Raw genomic sequence first — 6,705 nt, 5'->3', positions numbered from 1 at the left:
ATTTTTTCAATTTTTCAAGTTTTAAAACTAACATATCCTCTCTTATCAATCATATCTTTTTCAAAATCAAATATTTTTCCTTTTTCTTTTAATATTTTTGAAAATCCTTGCTAACAATTAATGTTGTGATTCAAAAATTTTATGTTTGTTACTTTCCTATTAAGAAAGGTTCAATATTTGAATTTTAGAATCATATCTTTTAATTTCTTGTTAGTCAAGTCATCGATTTTAAAAATCAAATCTTTTTCAACCATATCTTTTCAATCATATCTTTTTAAAAATCAAATTTTCTTCAATCATATCTTTTCAATCATATCTTTTTAACATCAAATTTTTTCAATCATATCTCTTTTGATTTGATTTCAAACTCTCTTTTTTCTAACTTCTTATCTTTTCAAAACTTACTATTTCTTATCTTTTTCAAAACCACCTAACTACTTCTCTCTAATTTTCGAAAACCATTAACAACGTTTTCAAAAATCTTTTTAATTAATTGATTGTTTTAAACTCTAATTTTATTGTATTTAAAGATTTTTCAAAAATTCTCTCTCTCCCATCTCTTTATATTTAATCACTAACTCTCTTCCTCTCTTAATAATTCGAACCCTCTCCCTTCTTTATATGTTCGAATTCTTCCTTATCTACCTCATCCTTCTATTCTTCTTTTCCTTTGACACATTAAGGAATCTCTATACTGTGACATAGAGGATTCCATACTTTCTTTGTTTTTTTCTCTTTCATATGAGTATGAATAAAGATAAAGGCATTCTTGTTGAAGCTGATCCTGAACCTGAAAGGACTCTAAAGAGGAAGTTAAGAGAGGCTAAAGCACAACCCTCTGAAGAGGACCTGACAGAAATTTTTGAAATGGAAGCAGACAAAGCAAACATGGCCAAACCCAACAACAACAATGCAAGGAAGGTGCTTGGTGACTTTATTGCACCAACTCCCGACTTCTATAGGAGAAGCATCTCTATTCCTGCCATTGAAGCAAACAACTTTGAGCTTAAGCCTCAATTAGTTTCTCTGATGCAACAGAATTGCAAGTTTCATGGACTTTCATTGGAAGATCCTCATCAGTTCTTGGCTGAATTTTTGCAAATCTGTGACACTGTTAAGACCAATGGAGTTGATACCGAGGTCTACAGACTTATGTTTTTTCCTTTTGCTGTAAGAAACAGATCTAGTATATGGTTGAACTCACAACCTAGAGACAGCCTGAACTCTTGGAAAAAGCTGGTCAATGCCTTCTTAGCTAAATTCTTTCCACCTCAAAAGATGAGTAAGCTTTGAGTGGTAGTTCAAACCTTTAAATAGAAAGAAGGTGAATCCCTCTATAAAGCTTGGGAAAGATACAAGCAATTGATCAGAAGGTGTCCTTCTGACATGCTTTCAGAATGAAGCATCATAGGTATCTTCTATGATGGTCTGTCTGAGTTATCCAAGATGTCATTGGACCATTCTGCAAGTGGATGTATTCATCTGAAGAAAACGCCTGCAAAAGCCCAGGAACTCATTGAAATGGTTGCAAATAACCAGTTCATGTACACTTCTGAAAGAAATCCTGTGAACAATGGGACAACTTAGAAAAAAGGAGTTCTTGAGATTGATACTTTAAATGTCATATTGGCTCAGAACAAATTATTGACTTAGCAAGTCAATATGATTTCTCAAAATCTGACTGGATTGCAAGCTGCATCTGGCAGTGCTAAAGAAACCTTCTCTGAAGGAGAAGCTTATGACCCTGAGAATCCTGCAATGGAAGAGGTGAATTACATGGGAGAACCCTATGGAAACACCTACAATTCTTCATGGAGGAATCACCCAAATTTCTCATGGAAGGATCAACAGAAGCCTCAACAAGGCTTCAACAATAATAATAGTGGAAGAAATAGGTTTAGCAATAGCAAGCCTTTTCCATCATCTTCTCAGCAACAGACAGAGAACTCTGAGTAGAGTCATTCTGGCTTAGCAACCATAGTCTCTGATCTATCTAAGATCACACTAAGTTTCATGAATGAAACAAGATCTTCCATTAGAAACTTGGAGGCACAAGTGGGTCAGCTGAGTAAAAAGGTTACTAAAACTCCTCCTAGCACTCTCCCAAGCAATACAGAAGAAAATCCCAAGAGAGAGTGCAAGGCCATAACAATGACCAACATGGCCGAACCTAGAGAGAGTGAGGAGGACGTGATTCCCAGTGAGAAAAAAACCCATGGGATGTCCATTGACCACTAGGGAGTTCCCTCATGAGGAACCAAAGGAATCTGAGGTTCATCTAGAGACCATAGTTATTCCACTGAACTTCCTATTACCATTCATGAGCTCTCAAGAATACTCTTCTTTTAAAGAAGATGAAGTTACTACTGAAGAGCAAGTTGCTCAATATCTTGGAGAAATCATGAAGCTAAATGCCAAGTTATTTGGTAATGAGACTTAGGAGGATGAATGATGAGCGGATAATTTATACGCTTTTTGGCATTATTTTTAGGTAGTTTTTAGTAGAATCTAGCTACTTTTTGGGATGTTTTTATTAGTTTTTATGAAAAATTCACATTTCTGGACTTTACTATGAGTTTGTGTGTTTTTCTATGATTTCAGGTATTTTCTGGCTGAAATTGAGGGACCTGAGCAAAAATCTGATTTAGAGGTTGACAAAGGACTGCTGATGCTGTTGGATTCTGACCTCCCAGTACTCGAAGTGGATTTTCTGGAGTTACAAAACTTCAAATGGTGCGCTCTCAATTGCGTTGGAAAGTAGACATCCAGAGCTTTCCAGCAATATATAATAGTCCATACTTTGCCCGAGTTTTGACAATGCAAACCGGCGTTCAAACGCCCCTTCTCTGCCATATTCTAAAGTCAAAACGCCAGAACTGGCATAAAAGCTGGAGTTAAACGCCCAAACTGGCACCAATGGTGGTGTTTAACTCCAGGAGAAGCCTCTACATGTGTAAAGCTCAATGCTCAGCCCAAGCACACACCAAGTGGGCCTGGAAGTGGATTTCTGCATCATTCACCTATTTTTGTAAGGCCTAGTAGCTAGTTTCATTATAAATAGGACCTTTTACTATTGTATTTTCATCTTTTGATCTCTTGATCACATTTTGGGGGCTGGCCTCACGGCCATGCCTAGACCTTGTTCTTATGTATTTTCAATGGTGGAGTTTCTACAAACCATATATTATGGTGTGGAGCTCTGCTGTTCCTCGAGTATTAATGCAAAGTATTATTGTTCTTCTATTCAATTCAAGCTTATTCTTGTTCTAAGATATTCACTCGCACTTCAACCTGATGAATGCGATGATCCATGACACTCATCATCATTCTCACCTATGAACGTGTGCATGACAACCACTTCCGTTCTACATAAGATTGAGCGTGTATCTCTTGGATTCCTGGTCCACGATGCATGGTTGCCTCGCCTGACAACCGAGCCTTCCAGTCCGTGAGATCAGAGTCTTCGTGGTATAAGTTAGAATTATTGGTGGCCATTCCTGAGATCCGGAAAGTCTAAACCTTGTCTGTGGTATTCCGAGTAGGATCTGGAAAGGATGACTGTGACGAGCTTCAAACTCGCGACTGTAGGGCATAGTGACAGATGCAAAAGGATAATAAATTCTATTCCTACACGATCGAGAACCAACAGCTGATTAGCCATGTGGTAAACCATAGAGGACCTTTTTCACTGAGAGGACGGGAGGTAGCCATTGACGCCAGTGAAACCTAACATACAGCTTGCCATGGAAAGGAGTATGAAAGATTGAATGAATGCAGTAGGAAAGCAGAGATTCAAGAGGGATGAAGCATCTCCATACACTTATATGAAATTCCCACCAATGATTTACATAAGTATCTCTATCTTTATTTTCTGTTTATTTATCTTTTAATTATTAAAACTCCATAACCATTTGAATCCGCCTGACTGAGATTTACAAAGTGACCATAGCTTGCTTCAAGCCGACAATATCCGTGGGATCGATCCCTTACTCACATAAGGTATATTACTTGGACGACCCAGTGCACTTGCTGGTTAGTTGTGCGAAGTTGTGAAAAAGAGTTGAGATTACAATTATGCGACCAAGTTGTTGGCGCCATTGTAAATCACAATTTCGTGCACCAAGTTTTTGGTGCTGTTGTCGGGGATTGTTCGAGTTTGGACAACTGACGGTTCATCTTGTTGCTCAGATTAGGTAATTTTCATCTTATTTTATTTTCAAAACGTTTTCAAAAATCTTTCAAAAATGTTTTTATTTGTTTGCGTCTTTCCAAACTTAATTTTCGAAAAACCCAAAAAAATTTATAAAATCTTAAAAACTCAAAAATATTTCATGGTTCTTGTTTGAATCTAGGGCCAAATTTTGAGTTTGGTGTCAATTGCAAGATTTTAATTGTCTTGCAATTTTTGAAACGCATGCATTGTGTTCTTGATGATCTTCAAGTTGTTCTTGATGAATTGCCTTGTTTGATCTTCATGATTTATTGATTTGCACTGCATGACATTCTACATATGCATTCTTGCATTCATATGGCCCAAACATGAGAAAGTTCTAAGTTTGGTATCCTCCATGTTTTCTTTCATTAAGAAAACTGAGTTCTTAATGTTCATCTTGATCTTCAAGATTGTTCTTGGTGTTCATCTTGACGTTCATATTGTTCTTGCATATATCTTGTGTTTTGATCCAAGAATTATATGTTTCGACTCATTTTGTTGTTTTTCAAAATTGAAAACATATCCTCTTGAATAAAGGATTTAGCAAAATGAAGATCCAAGAACATAAAGCAGAGGAATTACAGAGAAAAAGCTGGGTGTTCAAAACACCCAGTGAAGAAGGAAAACTGGCATTTAAACGCCCAAACCATGTAGCAATTGGGAGTTAAATGCCCAAAACATGCAGCTCCTGGGCGTTTAACGCCAGGATGACACAAGGAGAGGAATTTTGTTCTCAAATCAAATCTTTTTCAAATCTTAATATCTTTTTCAAAAATCAAATCTTTTCCTCATATTTTCAAAAATCTTGATTCAAAAATTTCAAGTTTGTTACTTTCTTGTTAAGAGAGATTCCATATTTGAAATTTAGAATCATATCTTTTAGTTTCTTGTTAATCAAGTCATTAATTTTAAAAATCAAATATTTTTAATTTGTTTTTCAAAAATATCATCTTAAACAATATATTTTTCAAATCAAATATTTTTAATCATATCTTTTTCAAAGTCATATCTTTTCAAACATATATTTTTCAAAAAAAAATCAAATCTTTTTAATTTCCTTTTCAAATCTTTTTCAAAATAAATTTCAACCATATCTTTTTAATCATATCTTTTTCAAATCATATCTTTTTCAAAAATTTGATTTCAAAAATCTTTTCTAAACTTCCTATCTTTTCAAAATTGATTTTCAAATCTTTTTCAACTAACTAATTGACTTTTTGTTTGTTTTACTATTTCTTATCTTTTTCAAAACCACAACCAATTTTTCAAAAATTTATTTTAAATTTTATTCTTTTTTATTTTCGAAAATTTCCCTCCCCTTTTCTCATTTTTTTTACACTAACATTCCTCCTCCATTGTCAATTCGGACTCACTCCTTCTTTGTGTGTTCGAATTCTGCCTTACCTCCTTCTTCTATTCTTATTTTCCTCTGACACCTCAAGGAATCTCTATACTGTGACATAGAGGATTCCATATTTTCTTTGTTTTCTTCTCTTTCATATGAGCAGGAACAAAGATAAAGGCATACTTGTTGAAGCTGATCCTGAACTGAAAGGACTCTGAAGAGGAAGCTAAGAGTAGCTAAAGCACAAAACTCTTAAGAGGACCTCACTAAAATTTTCAAAAGGAAGCAGCAAAAGAAACAATTATGGCCGAACCAAACAACAATGCAAGGAAGAGGCTTGGTGATTTTACTACACCAACTTCCAACTTCAATGGAAGAAGCATCTCAATCCCTGCCATAGGAGCAAACAATTTTGAGCTAAAGCCTCAATTAGTTTCTCTACTGCAATAGAACTGCAAGTTTCATGGACTTCCACCAGAAGACCTTTATCAGTTCTTAACTGAGTTCTTGCAGATCTGTGATACTGTTAAGACCAATGGAGTTGATCCTAAAGTCTACAAGCTTATGCTTTTCCCTTTTGCTGTAAGGGACAGAGCTAGAACATGGTTAGACTCACAACCTAGAGATAACCTGGACTCTTGGGATAAGCTGGTCACGACTTTCTTAGCCAAGTTCTTTCCTCTTCAAAAGCTGAGCAAGCTTAGAGTTGATGTTTAGACCTTCAGATAAAAAGATGGTGAGTCCTTCTATGAAGCTTGGGAAAGATACAAGCAGCTGACCAAAAAGTGTCCTTCTGACATGCTTTCAGAATGGACCACATTAGATATATTCTATGATGGTCTGTCTGAATTTTTCAAGATGTCACTGGACTACTCTGCAGGTGGATCCATTCACCTAAAGAAGATGCCTGCAGAAGCTCAGGAACTTATTGAAATGGTTGCAAAAAACTAGTTCATGCATACCTCTGAGAGGAATCCGGTGAGTAATGGGACGCCTCAAAAGAGAGGAGTTCTTGAAATTGATGCTCTGAATGCCATACTAGCTCAGAATAAAATATTGACCCAAGAAGTCAATATGATCTCTTAGAGTCTGAATGGATTGTAAAATGCATCCAACAGTACTAAAGAAGCATCTTCTGAAGAAGAAG

The 6,705-nt window shown here is 35.8% G+C and overlaps 1 non-coding gene across 1 annotated transcript; it reads right to left on the bottom strand.

Moving 5' to 3' along the window:
• Window positions 1-6,254: 6,254 nt before the first annotated feature.
• On the bottom strand, window positions 6,255-6,362 carry LOC112704403 (small nucleolar RNA R71). The gene has a single exon (XR_003155029.1). It is a non-coding gene; the product is annotated as a small nucleolar RNA R71 (small nucleolar RNA).
• Between the last annotated feature and the right edge of the window lie 343 nt (window positions 6,363-6,705).

This window comes from Arachis hypogaea, chromosome 7, assembly GCF_003086295.3.
Source record: "Arachis hypogaea cultivar Tifrunner chromosome 7, arahy.Tifrunner.gnm2.J5K5, whole genome shotgun sequence".
Taxonomy (NCBI): Eukaryota; Viridiplantae; Streptophyta; class Magnoliopsida; order Fabales; family Fabaceae; genus Arachis; species Arachis hypogaea.
The sequence above is the reverse complement of the archived record's forward strand: the minus strand, read 5'-3'. Positions and strand labels throughout refer to the sequence as shown.